Here is a 15,716-nt window from a genome sequence, read left to right as displayed (position 1 = left end):
TGATAAAGGCTCATATCAAGAAACAAGAAAAAACTCAAAGAAACAACCTAATCTCACAACTCAAAAAACTAGAAAAAGAACAACAAAAAACCCTAAAACCAGTAGAAGAAAGGAAATAATAAAAATCAAAGTAGAAATAAATTAAATGGAAACTAAAAATACAATCCAAAAGATCAATGAAACCAAAAGTTGGTTCTTTGAAAAAATAAATAAAATAGGCAACCCCCTAGCCAGGCTCACAAAGAAAAAAGGGAGAAAGCACAAATAAAAAGGACCACAAATGAAAGAGTAGAAATCACAATAGACACAGCAGAAATCAAAAGAATAATCAGAAACTACTGTGAACAGTTATATGGAAACAAGTTCAACAATCTAGAAAAGAGGGACAAATTTCTACAACTCTATAATCACCCAAAGCTAGATAAAGAAGAAATAGAAGACCTAAACAGCCCGATTACAAGCAGTGAAATTGAAATGGTAATCAAAAACCTCCCCAAAAACAAAGGCCCAGGACCAGATGGATTTACAGATGAATTTTACCAAACCTTCAGAAACGAACTAGTGCCTATCCTTCACAAACTCTTTCAAAAAATTGAGAATGGAGGGATAATACCAAATACGTTCTATGAAGCCAATATAACAGTAATACTAAAACTGAGCAAGGACAACACAAAAAAAGAAAACTGCAGGCCAATCTTGCTAATGAACACTGATACAAAAATCCTCAATGAAAATTTAGCTATCAGGGGCCTCCCCAGTGGCGCAGCGGTTGAGTGCTGGGCTGCAAAGCTGCATGCAGCCTCTGCAGTGCCGGTTCAATCCCCCACCGCTGATGAGTGTGCCACATGGCACGCAGACCTCTCCTGCTGCACCTGCTGCTCCCCTCAGCAGTGTATTTCATCAGTCTGCCTGTTCTGCTCCCTGCTCTGGCTCTGGTGAATTCTCTTACCCTCCTGCACTTCTGACTGTACCCAGTGCTTGTATAAATAAATAAATGAATCTTAAAAAAAATAGCTATCGGAATCCAACCATGTATCCATAAGATTTTATTCACCATGACCAAGTAGGATTTGTTGTAGGGGCACAAGGATGGTTCAACATCAGAAAATCAATCAATGTAATCCAACACATCAACAAAAAGAAATATAAAAATGATATGATAATATCAATAGATGTTGAGAAAGCTTTTGACAAAGTACAACTCCAATTTATGATAAAGGTCCTTGAATTTCTTGGGATACAATGAACACACCCCAACATCATAAAGGCCATATACAACAAGCCCATAGCCAATATCAATGTCAATGGTGAAAAGTTGAAAGCATTTCCATTAAAATTTGGAACAAAACAAGGATGTTCACTTTCACCACTTTTTTTCAGTATAATACTGGAAATCCTAGCCAGAGCAATAAGACAAGAGAAAGACATACAGGAATCCAAACAAGGAAGGAATAAATTAAACTATCACTATTCGCAGATGATATGATAATATACATAGAGAATGCCCAAAACTCCGCAGAAAAACTAATCAAACTAATAAATCAGTTTAGTAAAGTCGCAGAATAAAAAATCAACATGCAAAAATCAGTAGCCTTCCTATACACAAGCAATCAATCTGAAGAAGAAATCATGAAAATCATACCTTTTTTATTGAAACAAAAAAATATCAAATAGTTGGGAATAACCCTAACAAAAGAGGTAAAGCAACTATACAAAGAAAACTATGAAACACTGTTAAAAGAAATAGAAGAAGACATAAAGAAATGGAAAGTCATCCTATGCTCATGGATTGGAAGAATTAATATTATCAAACTGGCCATCCTACCAAAAGCAATCTACAGATTGAATGCTATTACAATAAACATTTCAATGATATTCTTCAAAGAAATAGAACAAATATTGATTAAATTCATATGGAGCCACCAAAACCCCCGAATAGCTAAAGCTCTCTTGAAAAGAAAAAAAAAAAAAAGGGGGGGAATGGATGGATCACACTCCCAGACTTCAAACCATACTACAAAGCCGTAATAATCAAAACTTCATGGTATTGGATCAGGAACAGACACACGGACCAAAGGAACCAAATAGAAAATCCAGAAATAAACCCAAGATTTATGGTCAACTAATCTTTGACAAAGGAGCAAAGAATATGCACTGGGGCAAAGAGAGTTTGCTCAATTAATGGTGCTGGGAAAACTGGGTCACTACATGCAAAAGAATGAAGCTTAACTACTGCCTCACACCATGCACAAAAACCAACTCAAAATGGATTAAAGAACTAGACATAAGACCTGAAACCATGAGGTATAGAGAAGGAAATACAGGTGAAACTCTTCCTGACATACACCTCAGTAACATTTTTAAGGACATATCACCCAAAGCGGTGATAGTGAAGGCAAACATAAACCGTGGGGAATATATTGAATTAAAGAGCTTCTATACAGCCAAAGAGACAGTAACCAGAGCAAAGAGACACCGCATCAATTGGGAGAAAATTTTTGCACACATCACTAATGATAAAGGGCTGATCACAAAAATCTACAAAAAGCTGATGAGACTCAACAAAAACAAAGTAAACCACACAGTCAAAAACATGGGCAGAAGAGCTAACAAGAAACTTCTCCACAGAGGAAATGCAAATGGTCAACAGGCATATGAAAAAATGTTCCACATCACTTGTAATCAGGGAAATGCAAATCAAAACTACAATGAGATATCATCTTACACCAGTGAGAATGGCACACATTAAAATAATCTGCAACAACAAATGTTGACGAGGATGTGGAGAAAAAGGAACTCTCCTGCACTGCTGGTGGGAGTGCAAACTGGTCCAACCACTATGGAAACTTATGTGGAGATTCCTCAACCTGCTAAAGATGGAGCTTCCATATGATCCAGCAATTCCACTCCTAGGTATTTACCCAAAGGACACAGAATCGTTAATTCAAAAGGGCACCTGCACCCCTATGTTTATAGCACCACTATTTACAATAGCTAAGCTATGGAAACAACCCAAATGCCCAAAAATTGATGACTGGGTCAAGAAGATGTTGTACATATACACAATGGAATAATACTCAGCAATTGAAAAAGATAAACTCATGCAATTTGCTGCAACATGGATGGAGCTGGAAGGGATCATGCTCAGCGAAATAAGCCAGAAAGAAATAGAAAAATACCAGATGGTCTCCCTCATATCAGGAATTTAGAAAACCTAAATAAGGGGTCAGGAAAAAGACTAATTATAATAAAGTAAAAATCAAAATCAACAACAATTATAAGCCAGAGACACACTATGGGGGTGGGAGGAGGAAGGGTTAGGGTCCAATGGGGGGGGATTGTATGGGGACTATATTCCAGATGAAAATGCATACATTGTGCAAAATGAAAAATAATGTAAAAAATATATAAAATAAAATTAAAAAAAAAAAGTTCCTGATATGGGCCTAAGTCCTTTAGTCAACAGCAGAAAACCTCCTTTTCCCAGAAGTTTTTCTCCATGGGTTGCACTGCCAGGTAATGCTCCAAACACAACTAAATTTCAATTTTTCCTACCCTCTCTGCCATCCCATTCCTCTTTATGCATATATCTGTCATTCAGTGGTTCTTTATTTACATATAATTTGGTTGTAAATATGTGTAGGAGAGAAGCCTGGGGTCTTTACTCTTCTGAAATCTCACCAGACTCTAAAGTTATTTTTGTTTGGGCACTTGAGAAAATAAAACAGATATCTACCATCTTCAAATAACATGGAAACAAGTGAAAAAGTGAGGGAATAAAGTTTATTGAGCATACCTCCAACCCCATTCACCTCTCGACTAAGAACATAAGAACACTAGCTCAAGCAATATAGAATAACGATTAAGGAATTAGGCCTTAAAGTCAAAATTATGTGCTTTCAAATTATGTATCTGTTATGTATCTGTTGCTTTATTAGAAATTATCTGGGTAAAGTATTAAATATTCATTCCTTAATGTCAACAAATAAAATGCAGTTAAATTAGCAATTCAGGGTTCTTGTGAGGATTAAAGAGGATTAATTTGCTTAATATTTGTAGCTGTGACTGGCATATAGTAATTTAAGTTTAGTTATTAAAGTAATCACGTGTATTATGTTGATCAAGTAATAGCTAACAATTCTTGAATACTTGCTACATTCCAGGTTTTTCCCTGAAGAAGCACTGCAGACTGACTGGGTCCCTTGCCTATAGGTCCTTGTTACTCTCAAGGTATCCTGTTCTACATGATTCTGCCCTTATGGGTTCTGTTAACACATCTTTTCTTTTTCTCTGTATCTCAATTCTGTCAATTCTGTTAATTCTAGTTTCTGTTGGACCTATCTCAGTATTTTTATACATTTTGGAGCCTTCTCAATTGTTCTGAAGATTCTAACTACATTCGACCTGCACACTGAATTCAGGTACCTAAAACAAACCGTAAATTCTTGAGAGTTAAGAGCTAACTAAATCAAAGCTGTATCTCTTGATAGGTCCAGGTTTCTATTCTACTTAGGGTATATTTTTCTATCCTTCCTCCTCTTTAACCTTTTTTCAGGTTTCATCAAAAATCTCATTTTCATTGAATGGTCTTCTTACATAAGATGCTCAATAATTTACGTTAATCATACACATTATTCAATATTTGCTGAGTGTCCGTTATGTGTCGGAAGCTATATGGGTACAAATAAAATATGGATTCCTGCCATCATAGACTTCCAAAAATGGTTAGAGACTGTGTTTCCCACATCTTCAAATAAAAGGTTAGTACTAAAAGATATGAGAAATAATACTTGTGGAGTATCTTAATGTTACTAAAAGAGCAATCATATATAGGGTGTTAGGAGTGGAGCAAATCCAATCACATATTATTAGTGGCTAGGTCTCTAACATCTGTAGTAGAGAACTAGTCATGTCTTTTATTTCTTTCACAATATATCTGAGAAGTTCCAACTGAATCATAAAAATAATTCTTTGTTTCCTAAAAATGAAGAAAAATTACTTTTGTGTAAATATGAACAAAACCATTTAAATTTAGACTTCTAAATAAATATCTCAGACTCTGGGAAATTCAATGGACATGAGTAATTTATGGACATTATAATTGATCAAACTAATTGCTGAAGGAGAGTCAAATCAACTGTGTTCTTACTATCTTAGAAAGCCAAATGATTTGATTGTAGGCATTTGTCTTTGTGCCATACTCTTACATTATTCCCATTAAGAAATAAAGATGCTGACCAATATTATCAAACATTTCTACAGTATTGCATAGTTTACTGAGAACATTGATTTGAATTATCTCATGAAATTATGGTGAACTTCTCTGAAGTAATACTGTCTCAATAATTCCAGAGCTCTAAGCATGAAAGCATTGTGCGAAAAATATTTTCCTATATAGCAAATCAAAGAAATTCTGCATTCTGAAAAATATCATGACACAGCTATACCTATTTTCATATATAAGTGGATATTGGAAAGATTTGGGGGACTGGGTCATGCGAAAAATAGTGAGCAATTTCTATAATATGGTTGTTAGGACCACAGGATCTTTTCACTATTTATGCTTTTGAAAATGAACTGCTTTGAATCAACACCCCGATAAACAGGTGCTGAGTTCTTGCCAAAGGATAGTGTATCTGAAAATAGCATTTGTTTGAAAAGTCTTTTTTCTAAAAAGTGAAAATACATTTTATAGAATCATAAAATGACTTCAGTACCAAAATGGTAATAGAAATGTCACACTTTTTCTGGTAATCTACAGGGCAAGACACTATGATATAAGCCTATGAAGATCACTTTCCTGGAAATCTTCATTGGCATTTAATAGAAAACTATTACATGAAACCTGGACCTAATCTTCCCACTAGTATTTAACTCAGTTTATCCTTTGTTCAATGAGTTATTTACTTTATTAAGTTATATTTTAAAGGCCTTTCCATCTCTGATGTCCTATAACTTTTTGAAATTCAAACAAATGACTTACTAAAGACCTCTTTTTTTGGGTATACAAAGTGACCTGGCATTTATGCTCATCCTATCACAATATGCAAATTCAAAAGAGGGTGAAGAGTGGAACTCCCTTTGGTTTAGGCAGAAGTGCCATTAACCTTATATAAGTTGCGGTTCTATTTTTTTTTAATTTTATTTTCTTGTGAGCATTTTTATTTTATTTTATGTATTTTACATCATTTTTTATTTTTGCACAATGTATGCATTTTCATCTGGGTTACAGTCCCCATACAATTCCCACCTCCCTTATCTGAACTTAATCACTCCTCCACCCAACCCCATATGTGTCTCTGGCTTATAATTGCTTGTTGATTTTGATTTTTACTTTATTATAATTGTCTTTTTCCTGACACCTTATTTAGGTTTTCTAAATTCCTGATATGAGGGAGACCATCTGGTATTTTTCTATTTCTTTCTGGCTTATTTCGCTGAGCATGATCCCTTCCAGCTCCATCCATGTTGCAGCAAATTGCTTGAGTTTATCTTTTTCAATTGCTGAGTATTATTCCATTGTGTATATGTACAACATCTTCTTTACCCAGTCATCAATTTTTGGGCATTTGGGTTGTTTCCATAGCTTAGCTATTGTAAATAGTGGTGCTATAAACATAGGGGTGCAGGTGCCCTTTTGAATTAACGATTCTGTGTCCTTTGGGTAAATACCTAGGAGTGGAATTGCTGGATCATATGGAAGCTCCATCTTTAGCAGGTTGAGGAATCTCCACATAAGTTTCCATAGTGGTTGGACCAGTTTGCACTCCCACTAGCAGTGCAGGAGAGTTGCCTTTTCTCCACATCCTCACCAACATTTGTTGTTGCAGGTTATTTTAATGTGTGCCGTTCTCACTGGTGTAAGATGGTATCTCATTGTAGTTTTGATTTGCATTTCCCTGATTACAAGTGATGTTGAACATTTTTTCATATGCCTGTTGACCATTTGCATTTCCTCTGTGGAGAAGTTACTTTTTAGCTCTTCTGCCCATGAATTTGACTGTATGGTTTACTTTGTTTTTGTTGTCTCATCAGCTTTTTGTAGTTTTTGTGATCAGTCCTTTATCATTAGTGTCGTGTGCAAAAATTTTCTACCAGTCAGTGAGGTGTCTCTTTGTTCTGGTTACTGTCTCTTTTGCTGTACAGAAGCTCTTTAATTCAATGTATTCCCAGCGGTTTATCTTTGCCTTCACTATCACTGCTTTGGGTGATGAGTCTTTAAAGATTTTACTGAGTTGTATGTAATGTTTCACCTGTATTTCCTTCTATATCTCTTTTATGGTTTTGGGTCTTATGTTTAGTTCTTTAATCCATTTGGAGTTGGTTTTTGTGCATGATGTGAGGTAGTAGTCAAGTTTCATTCTTTTGCATGTAGTGACCCAGTTTTCCCAACACCATTTATTGAACAAACTTTTTTTTGCTCCAGTGCATATTCTTTGCTCCATTGTCAAAGATTAGTTGTCTATAAATCTGTGGGTTTATTTCTGTTTTTTCTGTTCGGTTCCATGGATCCGTGTGTCCCTTCTTGATCAAACACCATGCAGTTTTGATTATTATGGCTTTGTAGTATAGTTTGAGGTCTGGGTGTATGATTCCTCCATTCCTTTTTTTTTTTTCCAGGAAAGCTCTGTCTAATTGGGGTTTTTGGTGGCATCATATGAATTTCATCAATATTTGTTACATATTTTTGAAGAATGTCATTAAAATGTTTATTGGAATAGCATTCAATCTGTAGATTGCTTTTGGTAGGATGGCCAGTTTGATAATGTTAATTCTTACAATCCATGAGCAGGGGAGTATTTCCATTTCTTTGTGTCATCTTCCATTTATTTTAACAGTGTTTCATAGTTTTCTTTGTATAAGTCTTTTACCCTTTTGTTAGGGTTATTCCCAAGTATTTGATATTTTTTGTTTCAATAAAAAAAGGAATGGTTTTCATGATTTCTTCTTCAGATTTATTGCTTGTGTATAGGAAGGCTACTGATTTTTGCACGTAGAATTTGTGTCCTGTGACTTTACTAAACTGATTGATTAGTTTGATTAGTTTTTCTGCAGAGTTTTGGGGTTCTCTATGTATATTATCATATTATCTGTGAATAGTGATAGTTTAACTCCTTCCTTCCCTATTTGGATTCCTTGTATGTTTTTCTCTTGTCTTATTGCTCCGGCTAGGACTTCCAGTATTATACTGAAAAGCAGTGGTGAAAGTGAACATCCTTGTCTTGTTCCAAATTTTAATGGAAATGCTTTCAACTTTTCACTATTGACAATGATATTGGCTATGGGATCCTCATTAATCCAGTGGTCTTCCAGGTTGTGGGTTTCAATCTCCATGAGATGGGAGGGTTCCATGCCTTCCTTTTATGATTTATTTCTAGTTTGATGCCTTCATGGTCAGAGAAGATCATTGATATGATTTCAATCTTGGTGTATCTGTCGATGTTTTTCTTGTGTCCCAGTATGTGATTGATCCTGGAGAATGACCCATGTGCGCTTGAGAAAAATGTTTACTTGGATTTTTTTGGGTGTAGTGTTCTATAGATTTCTGTTAAGCCCATGAGATATAGATCCTTATTTAGAGCTTTAATGTCTTTACATATTTTTTTGTCTCGTTGATCTATCCATTGTTGATAGTGGTGTGTTGAAGTCTCCTAATACTTATGTGTTTTCTCTGATGTCTTTTTTCAGAGATGATAATAGTTGTCTGATATATTTTGGTGCTCCTTCATTTGGCGAGTATATGTTAATGAGTGTTATGTGTTTTTGAAGTATTGTATCCTTGATCATAATGTAGTGACAGTCTGGGTCTCCTTTTACCTTTTTGAGTTTGAAATCTGATATAAGTATAGCTGTTCGTGCCTTCTTTTTGGTCCATTTGCTTGTAGGATTGTTTTCCATCCTTTCACTTTCAGTATATTTTTAACTTTTGTAGTTAAGTGAGTTTCGTGGAGACAGCAAAAGTTTGGGTTATGTTTCTTAATCCAGCCTGCAACTCTGTGTCTTTTTATAGAAGAGTTTAGTCCATTTACATTTAGAGTTAATATTGATACTTTAGCATCTGTATTTACCAGTTATTTTGTTTGTCTTTTCTGTGGTTTTATTTTTTGTCTTGTTTTGTTCTTATTCATCTCTCTGTTTGTTCCAGTTTTAGGACTCCTCGTAGTATTTTTTGGAGAGGGTAGTTTAGTTGTAATGAAATTCTGGAATTTCTCTTTGTTTGGGAAGTTCCTTTTTCTTTCTTTATAGAGGAAGGAAAGCTTTGTGGGATAAAATATTCTTGGTTGGCATTTGTTATCTTGGAATTTGGTGATGATGTCCCTCCACTCTCTCCTTGCCCACAGGGTTTCTTTGCAGAAGTCTGATGTCAGTATGATGGTTTTCCTTTGTATGTCATCTGTTTCTTCCCTCTTGTCAGTTCATTATTTTTTCCCTTGTCTTGGATTCTTAGGAGCTTTACTATTATATGTCTTGCTGCATTTTTCCTTTCATCCTGGTAGCTTGGTGTTCTTCTTGCTTCTTGTATGTTTATTTTCAGCTCCTTCTTCATGCTTGGGAAGTTCTCTTTGATTATCTCCTTGAATATTTTCTCTGTTCCTATGTCTCTCTCCTCTCCTTCTGGGATCCCTATAACTCATATTTCCTTTCCTCATGGAGTCAGATAGTTCCTGAAGTCTTTCTCCATTCTTTTTCCTTCATACTTCTCTTCCTTTTTCTGTTTTGGTTCTTTTTATTTGTGTCTTTGAGAATACTTATTCATTCTTCCATTTCATCTATTCTGTTTTCACTGCTTTTCCCAGAGTTCTTTAGTTCCTCCATTAATCATTTGATCTCCTGCATTTCTTTCACTTCCCTCTTGAAGGTCTCAATTTCATTCTTCTGGTCAGTGATTATTTTTCCCATATCATTGATTATTTTTCCCATACCATTTTTGACTTCTTTCACTTTTTTAATCATGGCAACTTTAATTTCTCTATCAGGAAGACTCATAAGTTCCTCTAAGTCACTGTTGTTGCAGTCTGGTATTTGATTGTCTTTTTGTGGTGTGTCTTTTCCCTGGAGACATGCTTGGTTGCTTGTAGTTTTTCTTCTCCTTCTGCTTTTTTTCTAATTTGTTCTATGCATTCGGACACTGTGTCACTGGTACTGGTCTCTTTGGTGTGCTCTTTCTGGGATATTAGAAACTGGTGGTCCAATCGAGTCCAATACTTTTATGCCAGAAGTCCAGTAGGGCCGTGGTATTATGGATATGTTAATGGTTGCTGTCCCAGAAAATCTCCTTCTGTATTTGTTTAATTCCAGACGTGGGCCTTAAGGTCCCATGGACTGCCCTGGCAGTGGCTGGATTACCTGCTGGGCTCCAAATCACTGGATATCCCTTTGGGCTCCAACTCTCTGCCAGGAGGGTCCTGGCTTGTGGGAGCCTTCAGGTCACCTCTGTACGTGGGGACAGCCCTTTCCTAGTTCCACACCGTCTAGGTGGGTTCTGGATGTAGAGATCCCTGTTCTAAAATGGCAAGTCTGGAAGGCACTTCCCTGCAGACATGGTCTGCCACAGCAATGCCTGGATCCCCCTCTGGGCTCCAACTGGTGGCCAGATGGGGCCAGGTTTGCAGGAGGGTGCTTTTCAGCTCACCTCTGGCTATAGGGACAGCCCTTTCCCAGTTCCACATTGGTCTAGGTGGGTTCAGGATTCAGAGATCCCTGTTCTAAAATGGCGAGTCAGGAGGGCACTGTCCTGCGCCCATGGTTTGCCCCGGCGGTGGCTGGATCATGGTTCTAAATTTAATGGGAGTACTTGGACCTGAAATCCAGGCAGGAAGACTACCCCTGACTCTTACTTTAAGCCAGGCAAACTAGATTTTGTTCTTTGATATTATTTACCAAACAATATTGGACTGTTATAGGGGAAATAAATTAATGACTTGTAAGAAGATGAAGCGTCTCCATTTTAAAGGTTTTTTTTTTTTTTTAAAGGTTCTTATTACAGGTAGACATGGGTGCAAAATGTATTACATGTAGAATGTATTACATAGTCAATAGCTATGCATTGTTCTTCTGGGGATCTAAGGCTTTTATTGACAAGGTGAAGTTTTTTATATTTTTGTCAAATGTCAGCTTCCATGCAGAAGCAGTGTGAATCAAGATCAAAAGATCCAAGTGTGAGTAAGAGCAGTTCACACTTTTTTCACCTCACATCACTAGCTTTCTTATGCCTTGAAAAGTCATACTCATTTTCTAGGTAATAATAATGTCACTTTTTCCCTTCTTTAATCTCCTCAATTTCTGTATTTCTTAATTTCTATATCCATGCCTCATTATTAGTACTTAAGACTTGATCTTTCCTTTAGAAGATTTTGCATTTACTTTAGCTAATAAAATAATTTTGCCTTATAGTGGTTTTAATAAATGTTTTATATTTTTAAAAGATTTAGTCCTAACACTTTAATTTTTATTTTTAGCTAATATTTTCTCAAATTCTCATTTGGAATTAATGTCTAACTTTATGTTGATTTGTGCATTTGTGTATTTGTTGTCAATAAAATTTATTGCCAATAATATGGTAGCCATTTGTTGATTAGACATAGGTACTAAGGTAAATGTATCTTTTAGAGCATCTTGTACTTTGAATAACAATCAAAAAAGCTGAAAGTAGTCTTGCAAGTTCATTAGTTCTTTTCTCTTTAAGTCTTTTACAAAAGGAGAAAAAAAATCTTGACTCAAAGCAGATGGAGCTGTCAAGGATCACTCACACAGGTGAGCTGAATTGAGCTGATTAGTTGTTAAGTGCTTACAGCTGTTAGGTTAGACTTTGAGGTAATAGTAGAAGACTGGGGCCTCCCCTTACTGAAGAAGAATTGGAACAAGCATCATAAAGAAATTTAGAATTGAGATTTTTTTTTGGATTTTCAAAATAAAATAAAGGAAAAATGACAAGCAAAAACAAGACTTTTTAAATTAACAAAATACAGCAGGATATTTTGAAATAGCTTCTTGTCTTAAAAGCAAGTGTATGGTGGGAAACACTTCAAACATCTTAAAACCCTACCTGTTGGGAGAAGACAGGATTTCAAATTATATATTTTGCATTACTGTCAGAAAGAGAACTTGTACTTCTTTAATATGTATTAATTCAGACTTGCTTTTGAAGCCATCTGAAGGTACAGTGTAAATGTATTATCTTTAGAGATAACAGGCCTAGATTTAAATCCAATCTCTAACATCCATTTTTTCTTAATCTCACTTTATGGACACAATAACTCCTATCTTTATTGGTCAGTTAAGTGCAAGGAAAAAAAGTTTAACTAGCTAAATTCAGGCATTCTGTATGGGGGGGAGAGGACATTTTAAAGCAGATGTAATAAAATCTAAAGTTTCTCTTTGAAATTGCTAACATTTTTCCTCTCTCAAATTTGGTATAAGTCTGAAATGTAAATATCTCACTGAAAGTTGAAATCTCTCTTATTTTACACAGATGCGTTGAGGCCTCCTAAAAATACAAAGACAAATAGAATTCTATATGTGTCAAATAGCTGAGCAAATGTCCTCAGTTTAAAGCATGTAGATGAGTAAGTTGAAGGGTGCAGGGTAAATGATGGTGAGGCTTTTCTGCCCTCCCACCATTGGGGTTGATGATGGATTCTTGATGTCCTGAATGCATGCCTCATGGCAGATAACTGGAGTAGGGTGTGGGCATGCGTAGGTGAGATACACTTGGACTGAGACTGGGGCTTATAAGGGCGGTGTCAGAAAGGAGCAGAACCACCAGAAGGAGAACAAGTGAGAGTCCGGAAGAGAACCAGAGAGAGAACAAGGCTGAGAGAGAACAAGTCTGAGAGAGAACAAGGCCACGAGAGAACACCGGAGAGCCAAGAAAGAGTGAAGACTTGCTGGGGGCTGGGAGGCCTGCCAACCTCCTGGCCTCCCGGCACCCCTGCCTTGTAAAAAGCTCAATAAAATCCTGAAAAGGCACTGAGGGCTCCAGGACTCTCATTTACCCATCTGCCTGGATCATAGAGTTCCTGCTGTATGCCTTCCTGCTGCTACAAAGGATAAAAAGAAAATGCTTAATAACTTTAGAATATTTAATCATACAATTTTATTGCCTAAAACTAGAAATAAGCCCAGAAAAGTGAGATTTATACAGTTGCTGATTTCTGATAATTGATTATTATTCAATCTATCCTGAACAAAGTTGCCAGATAAAATATCACTATCATTGTGGTGTTTCCTAATCCAAACACTTATAATGACTCCCCATCATGAGCCATGCTGAACCTCTAAGACTTGATTCCATAGGTAAAGCCTTCCAAAATCCACTCTTAACCTACTCTAGAGGAAGCAAACACTGGACAGGTTCACCATCAATTCGGGCAAATGGATGAGCGAGAGCTCTAGAGCACTCATTGGACTTTTCAGGCTTTAATGCTCTCTCAGGGAACCAGGTACACAAGCATACCAGGCGGGGTGTTTGGGATGCAAAGAGGCAGGCACGGGCTGGGAGGGGCATGGGCTGGCAGGCAGGCCAGCAAGCAACTAAGCCTCACAGCCCTTCACAAATCTTTGGGCTCTTTCTCTGGGCTCTCTCTGGCTTCTCTCTCTTGAGTCATCTAGTAATATTGCCTCTCCTGTAGTCATGCCACTTGTACTCTCACTGCCAGCACTGCCACTGCTTTTAGCCCTGCCTCTAGGCTCAGGTGTGCACACTTAGGCATGCCCACACCATGCTCCAGGCATCCACAATCAACCTCATGTGCCCTGCGCCCACGGTCTCTAGCGCTTTCAGCATTAACACCATCAAAGGCACAGGTAATAGCCACAGAAGCTAATGCCGAAAAAACCTTGATTAATTCCATTTACCCTACACCTACCCAACACTCTATCAAGAGCAAACTGAGGCATTTGTCAGCCAGCATAATTTAAGCATCTATAATGCAAGCCAAGTTACTGACACACTATAGGAAAGAACACATCTCAACAGCCTGCTTCTAAATCTAAGAAATTACACAATTAAAGAAAACAAGTTACTGACAAATAGCATTGATAAGTTTTTAGCCCTTGTGTGCTTGTGGAATATTGGCAACCTTGGCCCATAGGTATTAATTGTAACTAGATGGAGTATAAATCTTAAAATAAGCAGGAGCCTATTTACCAGGAACATGTCACCTTTCTTACCAAACTCACACACCTCTTTAGTCTATTCATTTAACTTAATTTACCTTACTGCACTTTTGTTTCTCCATTCCTAAAATATCTACTAAAGGATACTACAGTGTAAAAATGTAGACTGCCTATAATTTATTCTGACTCTTCCTATTTGTATTACCTTGAAAACATTTTTAAAATACCTTGTTTTGTAGTATGTTTGTACTAAAACATACTATTACATAAATTACCCTAAAGCCAAAACGAACAGAGGAATTTCTTAAAAACTTATAACATCTACAAAAACCTAAAAAAATTCAGTACTGTGAATATAAACATCACTTAAACAAAAAGACACCCTACTGAATGGGAGAAAATATTTGTAAGCCATAGAGGTGACAAGGGACTGATATAAAAGATCTACAAAGATGTCATACAGCTCATCAACAACGAAATGATCCAATCAAAAATGGGCAGAGTCCCACCAGCAGCCAGCCATGAGCTCCTTGCAGTTCAGCAAGAGGGCCTCGTGCAGGCTTTCTGCTGAGGTAAATAGCTAACTTTTATCCACATATGACCCTCAGAAGAAGGCAGAGAACCACAGATGTACTGAGGGACTCACAGGCCTCTCTGTTGGCCATGACTTCCAGAAAGGTCTGATGGATGGGATTATCTTATGCACACTTACGAATAAGCTGCAGCTGGGCTTAGTAGCCAAAATCAACCACTCTGTGCAAAATTGGCACAAGCTAGAAAACCTCTCCAAATTCATCAAAGCTGTGGTTCCTTATGGCATGAACCCTATGGACCTGTTCAAGGCCAATACCCCATTTGAAAGTGGGAACACGACATAGGTGCTGGTGTCTCTTCTTGCCTTTGCAAGGAAGTCTAAGACAAAGGGATTACAGAGTGGCATGAACATCATTTTCAAATATTCAGAAAAGCAGGAGTGGGACTTTGATGACACCATCATGAGGGTTGGCCAATGTGTCATCAGGCTCTAATGGATACTAATAAGTGTGCCAGTCAGTTGGGCATGACAGCTTATGGCATGAGAAGACATATGCATGACACCAAGAACCACTGACCACTCAACCATAAGTCTTAAGATGGGGACCAACAAGTGTGCCAGCCAGGTGGGTATGACAGCTCCTGGGACCCGGTGGCCCATCTATAACAACAATCTGGGGACAGACAAGTGTGACAACTCCTTCAAATCCCTGCAAATGGGGTATATGCAGGGCACCAACCACAGTGGACAAATCTTTGACCAGAAATACTAGATATATGGCCCCTAAGTACTGCCTGCAAAGTTGAATGCCCAAGCCCAGGGGATACCCCAGATTTTTCTTCCTACTACTATGAGGAGACAAGCTATTGAGGTACCCTTAGAGTGTTTTGCTCCCCTCATTATCTCCTCATGTGAGTTTTGAGGTTTTTCCTCTTGTTTTTCTACATGTTTTAGTGCTGCCCATCAAGGGTCTGTGGGTTAGGGATTGGGGTCCCTGCAGAGCAGGAAAGCAAGTACTCTGGTAAAGGGCTAGGCCCAGTCCTGGAATATCTTAGGTATCTTA

General features: G+C 37.3%; 1 pseudogene across 1 annotated transcript; it reads left to right on the top strand.

Moving 5' to 3' along the window:
- Nucleotides 1–14,639: 14,639 nt before the first annotated feature.
- On the top strand, nt 14,640–15,425 carry LOC311187578 (calponin-2-like; annotated as a pseudogene). The gene has a single exon. The product of its transcript is annotated as a calponin-2-like (transcript).
- Nucleotides 15,426–15,716: the final 291 nt, after the last annotated feature.

The sequence above is a fragment of the Talpa europaea genome, assembly GCF_964194135.1.
Source record: "Talpa europaea genome assembly, chromosome: X".
NCBI classification, from domain to species: domain Eukaryota; kingdom Metazoa; phylum Chordata; class Mammalia; order Eulipotyphla; family Talpidae; genus Talpa; species Talpa europaea.
This window is presented reverse-complemented; position numbering and strand designations above follow the sequence as displayed.